At 27.9% G+C, this 7,440-nt stretch overlaps 1 non-coding gene and 1 pseudogene across 2 annotated transcripts; both read left to right on the top strand.

Annotated features, from left to right (window-relative positions):
* The first annotated feature begins 516 nt into the window (after positions 1-516).
* Positions 517-599, top strand: Trnal-uaa (transfer RNA leucine (anticodon UAA)). Its single transcript has one exon. It is a non-coding gene; the product is annotated as a tRNA-Leu (tRNA).
* Positions 600-4,067: 3,468 nt separating this feature from the next.
* On the top strand, positions 4,068-6,961 carry LOC149885924 (uncharacterized; annotated as a pseudogene). Its single transcript, XR_016454453.1, has 6 exons — positions 4,068-4,661; positions 4,757-5,161; positions 5,283-5,460; positions 6,305-6,364; positions 6,480-6,574; positions 6,746-6,961. The product of XR_016454453.1 is annotated as an uncharacterized LOC149885924 (transcript).
* Positions 6,962-7,440: the final 479 nt, after the last annotated feature.

Here is a 7,440-nt window from a genome sequence, read left to right as displayed (position 1 = left end):
AATTTCAAAATTTTATTGATGTTTTCTGCAAATAGATACTATTTTTATTGTTTTTTTCTTTTTATAACATTACAGTGTTTTAGTACCGTCTTAGGTTTTTTTTCGCATTTTCGACCAAAATTGACCACTGTGAGCCTGTGAAAAAAAATTTTTTTTTTTTCTTTTATCTCTGTTACGAAGTTCAAATTATATTCAAGTTTCTATTCTTAGGAATCATAGTTGAGCTGTAATCGTTTTCAAGTTACTATCATTTTTTAAAAATCAACAAAGAGCTGACCTTTCTAAAAAGTTGGTACTGAAATGTTTGGAAAAAAAGTTCATTAACAGCGTACTTTGATCATATCAACAACAAAAAAAACTCCAAAAATCGTGAAAAAATTGCGGAAGCTTTTTTTGTAGGCCTGCGTGTATGAAAATCGCTCGTAGTGCTTTGATCTGGCAGTAAAGTGAAAATGATACAGCTGTTATTTTAGAATGGTATTAGTAAAATCTATTTTTGTTACACACGTTCACATGACCAGGATGGCCGAGTGGTTAAGGCGTTGGACTTAAGATCCAATGGACGTATGTCCGCGTGGGTTCGAACCCCACTTCTGGTAATTCGTTTTTGTTCTGAAGAGTTCATTAATAAAAACAACCTTTTATATTTCGCTTGACCTTTCTCCGATTTTGCGTACAAAAACAATTTTTGATCTAAAGAGGCTAAAAGAAATACATTAATTTAACACAGTTTAATTGTGTTTGGTTTAGAAAAGAAAATATTGACAGCAACTGCACCGTATATACAACAGGTACGTCGAGGTCTACTTAATCTTTTAACGATTTCAAGTTTTCCGAACTCTTCGAAAGTTTTCCCGTATGGAGTAAACGTAAGAAACTGCCAAGTGCTACTCCCTAGGCAATTTCTTACGTTTATCACACATTAGTTATATCCAGGCTTGGACTGGGCCGCCGGGATACCGGGAGATTCCCGGTGGGCCAGTTGGCATAAAAAGTTATATTATAATTTTAGTAAGGCTACATTTTATTTTTCAAATAAAATGTAAATTAAAATTAAACTAAAAATAGAATAAATTTTTTGCTGGCCTCTAATTACATCTAATTAAAGGCCATCTGCCGGCTAATTATATAAATTTTGGCGGCCATCTTGAGCTGATCGAAAGTAGTATTATGTTAATAGTGAGTTTAAGCATGCGCGCGTTATCTTTAGGCGGTGCTAGTACAAGCGTTAGCAAGTATGCTACCACTGGAAGTTTAAAAAACGTTAAGCACCTAAAAACTTCAAGCGCGTTTTAAGTCATTAATTATTCATAACTTATTTTTAAGTTAAAATTACTTCCGAAAAATATCTGTGCTATAAACAATTAAAACGATCTTACAAGAAAATTTGTATCAAATTTTACATTTAATTTAAAGATGACATGTTAGAGAGTTACGAGAGACACTCTTTTTAAAGCATGAGATGGAAATATTATCGATGACGTAGAATTTGATTTATTATACGATATTAATAGATCTAAAAATGATTACCCTTATTGAAATTACAAACATTTTGAATTAAATGAGCTAGATAACGCTGAAGCGTGGTCAGAGTTTCGATTCCAAAATATAGATATTTGGGTTGCTCAGAAAGTTTGATGCTAGTGTAACGAAAGATCAGCTTCAAACGGAATTATCGGAATTTGCAAGGAAATCGGAAAGTTTCGAAATAACTCTTTAAGATGAATATAATTTGATATTTGACACGAAAGTATCTGACTCTGTCTCGGACAACATGCAACAATATAAATCCGAAGAATCTGAAACTGTCTTTACAATCCCAGAAGTGGAAAACAGTGGCAGCCACAGAAATAAATGCAAATCTTGCAAAAAATGTATTGTTTGTTGTACTTTGTCCTCCAGAAGTTTAACTTACATAGTCTTGCGTATTCAAATTTGTTTCTGGCTTACCAATTTGTGCTGACACTATCCTCATCATAAGTTGCTTGTGAAAGGTCATTTTCGAAATTGAAATATATTTTGAACAGATTAAAAATTTTGATGAGCCAGTCAAGTTTACAGTCATTCATGCTGATGTCTTGTGAAAAAGACCTTCCGAGAATTAATAACGATGCAATAATTGATGTCTTGGCATTGACTAGTCAAACGATGAAAAAGTTGCTATACTAGTCAATATTGAATAGCGATTGTGTCTACTATTTCTAGACTCCAACTTACAACAGTGTTTTAGAAATATTTATTTTTATCAATATTTAGGCTGGGAAGTTTAAATTTTTTTTTATACTTTAAATAATAATAAACAATAATGCGTCTAAAAATAAAAAGTCCTTTACTAATATAATATAGGTAAATTTAGAAAAATAAGGGCGTTAATCATATTCGCTGTCATGGACGGCGTGAAAGCTCTCGGCGCCCCATATATATATATGCATTAAATATATGCAACATACAATGAAGTGGGCCGCTGTTACCAAATTTCCCGGGCCGTTTTTTCAAGCCAGTCCGACCCTGGTTATATCCTCGAACTTTCTTTGTTGTTTTGTGTAACTTTCAGTTTGAAGGGCTTAATTAACATTCAAACAATTAACTTTTTAGAAAGAATATACTAAATGTTGTTCTAAGTAAGACGAGTGAATAGCAAGAAGAATAAAAGTAAACTATTTTATGGTCGTTTTTCGAAAAAAAATTGAAATTTTAAAAATATGCTCACCGTTTACATTACTATATAAAAAAATTACACTCAAAGAAAGTACGGTTTAAAGAACTTGGCCTACGCATCAATGAGGTCTATTTAAAAACTCTGAAAGAAAGGAAGCGGTGGACTGATAGGACCAAAAAATTAGTTAAACAGAAAAAATGCGGAAGTAAATTTTTATGTTTGTTATTAAATGATAAAATGGAAAATTCTAATATTTTGTTTAAATAGTTGAATCTTGCTTGACAATTTATTTTTTAGATGCTATGAAACAAATAGAACTTTAAGAGAGTAAACAAAAAAACTAGGTGGTATGTAATACTGTTATAACAACAGATGCTGTTGTTATAACAAGAACATTTTCTTCGATCAATCTGAATTCATCTAATCTCTTAGATGAATTAAAATCGAATAAACAAACAAAAACGGAAATCACAACGTAAAGAATAAAATACAGATGGGTATTTTATATCATTTTTCACAACAATTAAAGCAAAAAATTAACAAAAAAATTAATAAAAAACAGTGGCGTAGATAGGTAGAAGCAGATGGGGCGACTAAACTTATTTTATGGTGGCAGATTTATAAAACTTTTTCGCATCCTTAACTGAGTACCATGACACATTACTTAACATTTTGGTTTAAAAAGCATCAACTGGTTATTATAACGAGAAAAAGGAAACATTAATGAAGTGGTGCTACATACAGTAAGCTAAGAGTTAAGTTAATGCGTTACAGCAAATAACCCACCCAATAAGAAAAAGACGTCGCGCCGTTGTTGTAATTTAGTTGTATTTTTGTTGCGACGCGACGTAACCTAACTCCAACGTCGTTCCGATATCGGCATTACGGAGTTATTCCAACTTTGGTCTGTCTAACATTGGAACAACAACGGAAAGAAGTTGTAAACCGACGTCAGAAAAGCTAACAATAAAACGACGTTGGAACAAAGTTGCTTTTTATAACGTTAAACCAACGTCAGTCTTATTAACGTTAAAACAACTTTGGAAACCGCTGAAAAAACAATTTAGAATTAAAAATAAAAATGGCGGATAAATGCTCAAGCATGGCTTTAGTACTAGCAAACATCAAGTTTTGAATTCCATGCGTAGTCACTTTAGCGCAATTATTTAATGGTTTTAGAATATATAACATGGTTTTTAGGTTTATTAATAGTATTATAATTAAAATTAATTATAAACAAAGAGAAGCATTTAATGTCTGCTTTCAAGCAGACATTAAATGCTACTCTGTTTAGAAAAAATACAAACTAAAATACAAAAAAAGTACATTTTCATTTTTTATTAATGAGTAAAAGTACGTTTTCAAAGCACTTTTTTTTATTTTATAAAGGTGATAGTTTGTTTTGTTATATATAATTTGTTACAAAATTTAATTTCAAAAAATAATCAATATATTATATTGATTTTTTTTTGAACTTGAAAAATTAATATTGAATCAATATTTATTTTTCAAGTCATCATGAGTTGGTATATTAAACTGATATTATCAACTAACATTATCATCACTGATATTATCAGATAAAAAATATATAATTTATATACAAAAGCATAAAAAAATATATAATATATCTACAAAGATGTGCATTTTTTAACTTCAAAGTTGTATTAGTTTAACATTCTTTTTATTTTTCTCTTATACATTATATAGATTGCTATAATGTCTGAATGGTGTCGTGTAAAGTGGATTGAGGAAGACAAGGTGTACTCTGACACTGTTCCTTTAAGTTGGGTAGACGGTAAAGTTTTGAGATGGCCAAAAAAAGGGGCTGAAAAAAAGTTAAGGGAGCAGGTTGAACCTCAAGTTGATTGGTTTAAGTTTCCAATTCTTAAAATTAAATTAACAGATAAAGACTTTATGACATGCCATTCATATAATATTACAACTGATACTGACTCTTGCGATGTTGATTTTAAAAGCAATGAGTCTCAAATTACAAAAAAGGGTAATTTGTTTTTGATTGCATATTAAAATATTAAGTTTTCATATTTATCTTTTAAATTTTTTGTTTATTGTTTTTTTTAAATAAATTTTTTGTAGCACTTTGCAGTAAACTTCCTCCAAAGCCTGATATTAAATCTGGTTTTATGAATAAAAAAACATTTTGCCTGGAAACAACAACAAAGCAGCTTACTTCAACAGCAGAGCCCAATCAAAATAAAATAAATATTGATATGAATTACTCACAATCTCCATCAATATTTAGTTTTCGAAATGACTTACAAGGTATTATTTCCAATAATTCAAGAGAATCACGCTCTCGATCTCCTAATACTAGGTCTTGTTCATCTCCTCAAAGTACAATTAAAAGAAGACCAGAATATGGTTCTTTTTCTTACTCAGAAAGAATTGAAACAAAAAAGCAACCATCAGGTGGATTAGCAAAAAGTAAAGAGTTATCTGCTGCGGCTGTTGAAAGAAACAACTTTCCAATGAGTGAACAAAGTAAATATTTTAATTTGTTTCAGTACTTACATGTACACAAAAAGAATTCATAAAATTTATACACATTTTTGTATTTTGAAAATATTATTTAATATATTTTTATTAAACAATTTGTTTGTAGAGTTCCAGTATGAGGTTATTAAATTACTTTGTGAAATAAAAACAAATTTGAAAAGTCAACTAAAAAGTATATGATCACAAGATTCAATAGAAATTCCTCCTCAATTGCTAACAATTGAAAATCTCAATGAGTTCACACTACAAATGCAAGACAATGGTTTTTCACAAGAGTTTGTGAGTTTGATATGTTTTATATGATTTAGAGAATAACACATTAAAAACGAAATAGATATGAAACTATTTCTTTTTATCAGATTTTTCACAGTTAGATTTCTTTTCTTCTGTATGATCATCAGAAAGAATGCCTAAATAACACAAAATTCAAAATATAGAAGGAAGTTGGGAATTATTATAATTTTGATATCTGTAATTTATTTGTAAGCAGGAATTTACATTAACTTCAGTATTTTGCAAAAATTGTGAAAGTTCTTTAGAATAGGAATAATTTGGGTTTGTTTTTTAAACTTTATAGTATCAAGTTATTTGCAGGTTTCACATTTAGAAATAAAATTAATTTTAACCTATTTACAGATCTATAAATGTTTTTAAATATTTCAGGTTGCAGCATAATTATTGAAACAAGTTAGTTTTAGTGTTATATTTACACTAAAAGACATTTTAGCTAAAACGTTACTAAATTTTTATTATACTAAAAAAAAAAATCGTAAAAATATGTTTAATATGTACCTATGGTTTTGCTTAGGTTTGGAAATACCAGGATCTGGGATCCCGGTATTTTTAACAATTTATAGTTGCCAAAATACCGATATTAAAAATACCGTTATTACGATATTCGAAATTATTTCCCCATTCGAAAGTTTAAAAAGTTAAAAGTTTTAGTTGATCTTATAAATGGAAACAAAATTCATCATACAAAACCCTAGTTTTGCTATTATTTAACTAAAAGTATTTTTTTGCTCTATTTGAGCAAGATTTTAATATGCTATTTTCTTTTTTTTGAAAAATTTTGAATATATGAGTGTTAACGTTATAGTCTTATGTTTAAAACATTTCAATGAGGTTAACATTTTCTTTCCTTTCAGGTCAGTCTTCTAAACACATGGTCAAGAATTTAGTGCAAAGGTTATTTTTATAATTTTTCATCTGTGTCAAAAAAACTTTTTTTACCTTACTATTATATTATAATAAACATAAAATGTTTAATGAAGCTTTATTTGTTTATTTATCTTCATCAAAGAATGATGTCAAATGAACTTCAATCAAAGTTTAGTATGGTTGGTTTAAAAGGAAAGCTGAAGTTTGAGAACACTTTATTGTATAACGCAATAAATAGTAAGTTTATTTGCAGCATTTTGTTGTTTTAAAAATGTTTTGATTTTACAACTTTCAGCTTTTATAAGGAATAAAGTTACTATGATTTATGCTAATATTATTTGTTATTAATATTGTTATTCAGTACAGCACTCCATTATAATAACTATTTCATATTATTATTTATCTCAGAAGCAGTATTAAATGTCTTTTCTGATGCCACCACTGCAGCGGTATGGATAGAAGTGATGAATCATTTGAAATATGCTGCAGATCGTAAAAACCGAAGACCACTACGTGCAAGCACTTGTAATGAGGCTAAATCTGCCAGTTTGAATCTGGCTGAAACAGATAGTGAAACATAAATTATATTTACAAAAATATTTACAAATTATGATAGATAGTAAATTTTCTTGTTTTTCTTTAATTCTTGTGACTTTTTTTTTTTGTTATAACTTGATATAAACAAAAATTATAAATATAATCTTATGTTTATGTAATGTTTTGTTTATATTTAATAATAAAAAAAATAATATATATATTTTTGACTTTAACTCTGAAATCTAAAAAGTTACGAATTAGTAAACAGTTTTTGTGTCATCACTTGATCTTGTTTTTAAAATGACATATTAGTTAAAAACCTAAAATAACTTTATATATCAATAACTTTGTTAAATTTCTCAAAATATTTTTGTTTACTTGTATATAACTTAATATATATATATATATATATATATATATATATATATATATATATATATATATATATACATATATATATACATATATATATATACATATATATATATATATATATATATATATATATATATATATATATATATATATATATATATATATATATATATATTTTTTTTTCTATTAAA

This window comes from Hydra viridissima, unplaced genomic scaffold, assembly GCF_058129835.1.
Source record: "Hydra viridissima isolate aposymbiotic clone 2 unplaced genomic scaffold, HvirCarnegie_v1 scaffold_7, whole genome shotgun sequence".
NCBI classification, from domain to species: Eukaryota; Metazoa; Cnidaria; class Hydrozoa; order Anthoathecata; family Hydridae; genus Hydra; species Hydra viridissima.
This window is presented reverse-complemented; position numbering and strand designations above follow the sequence as displayed.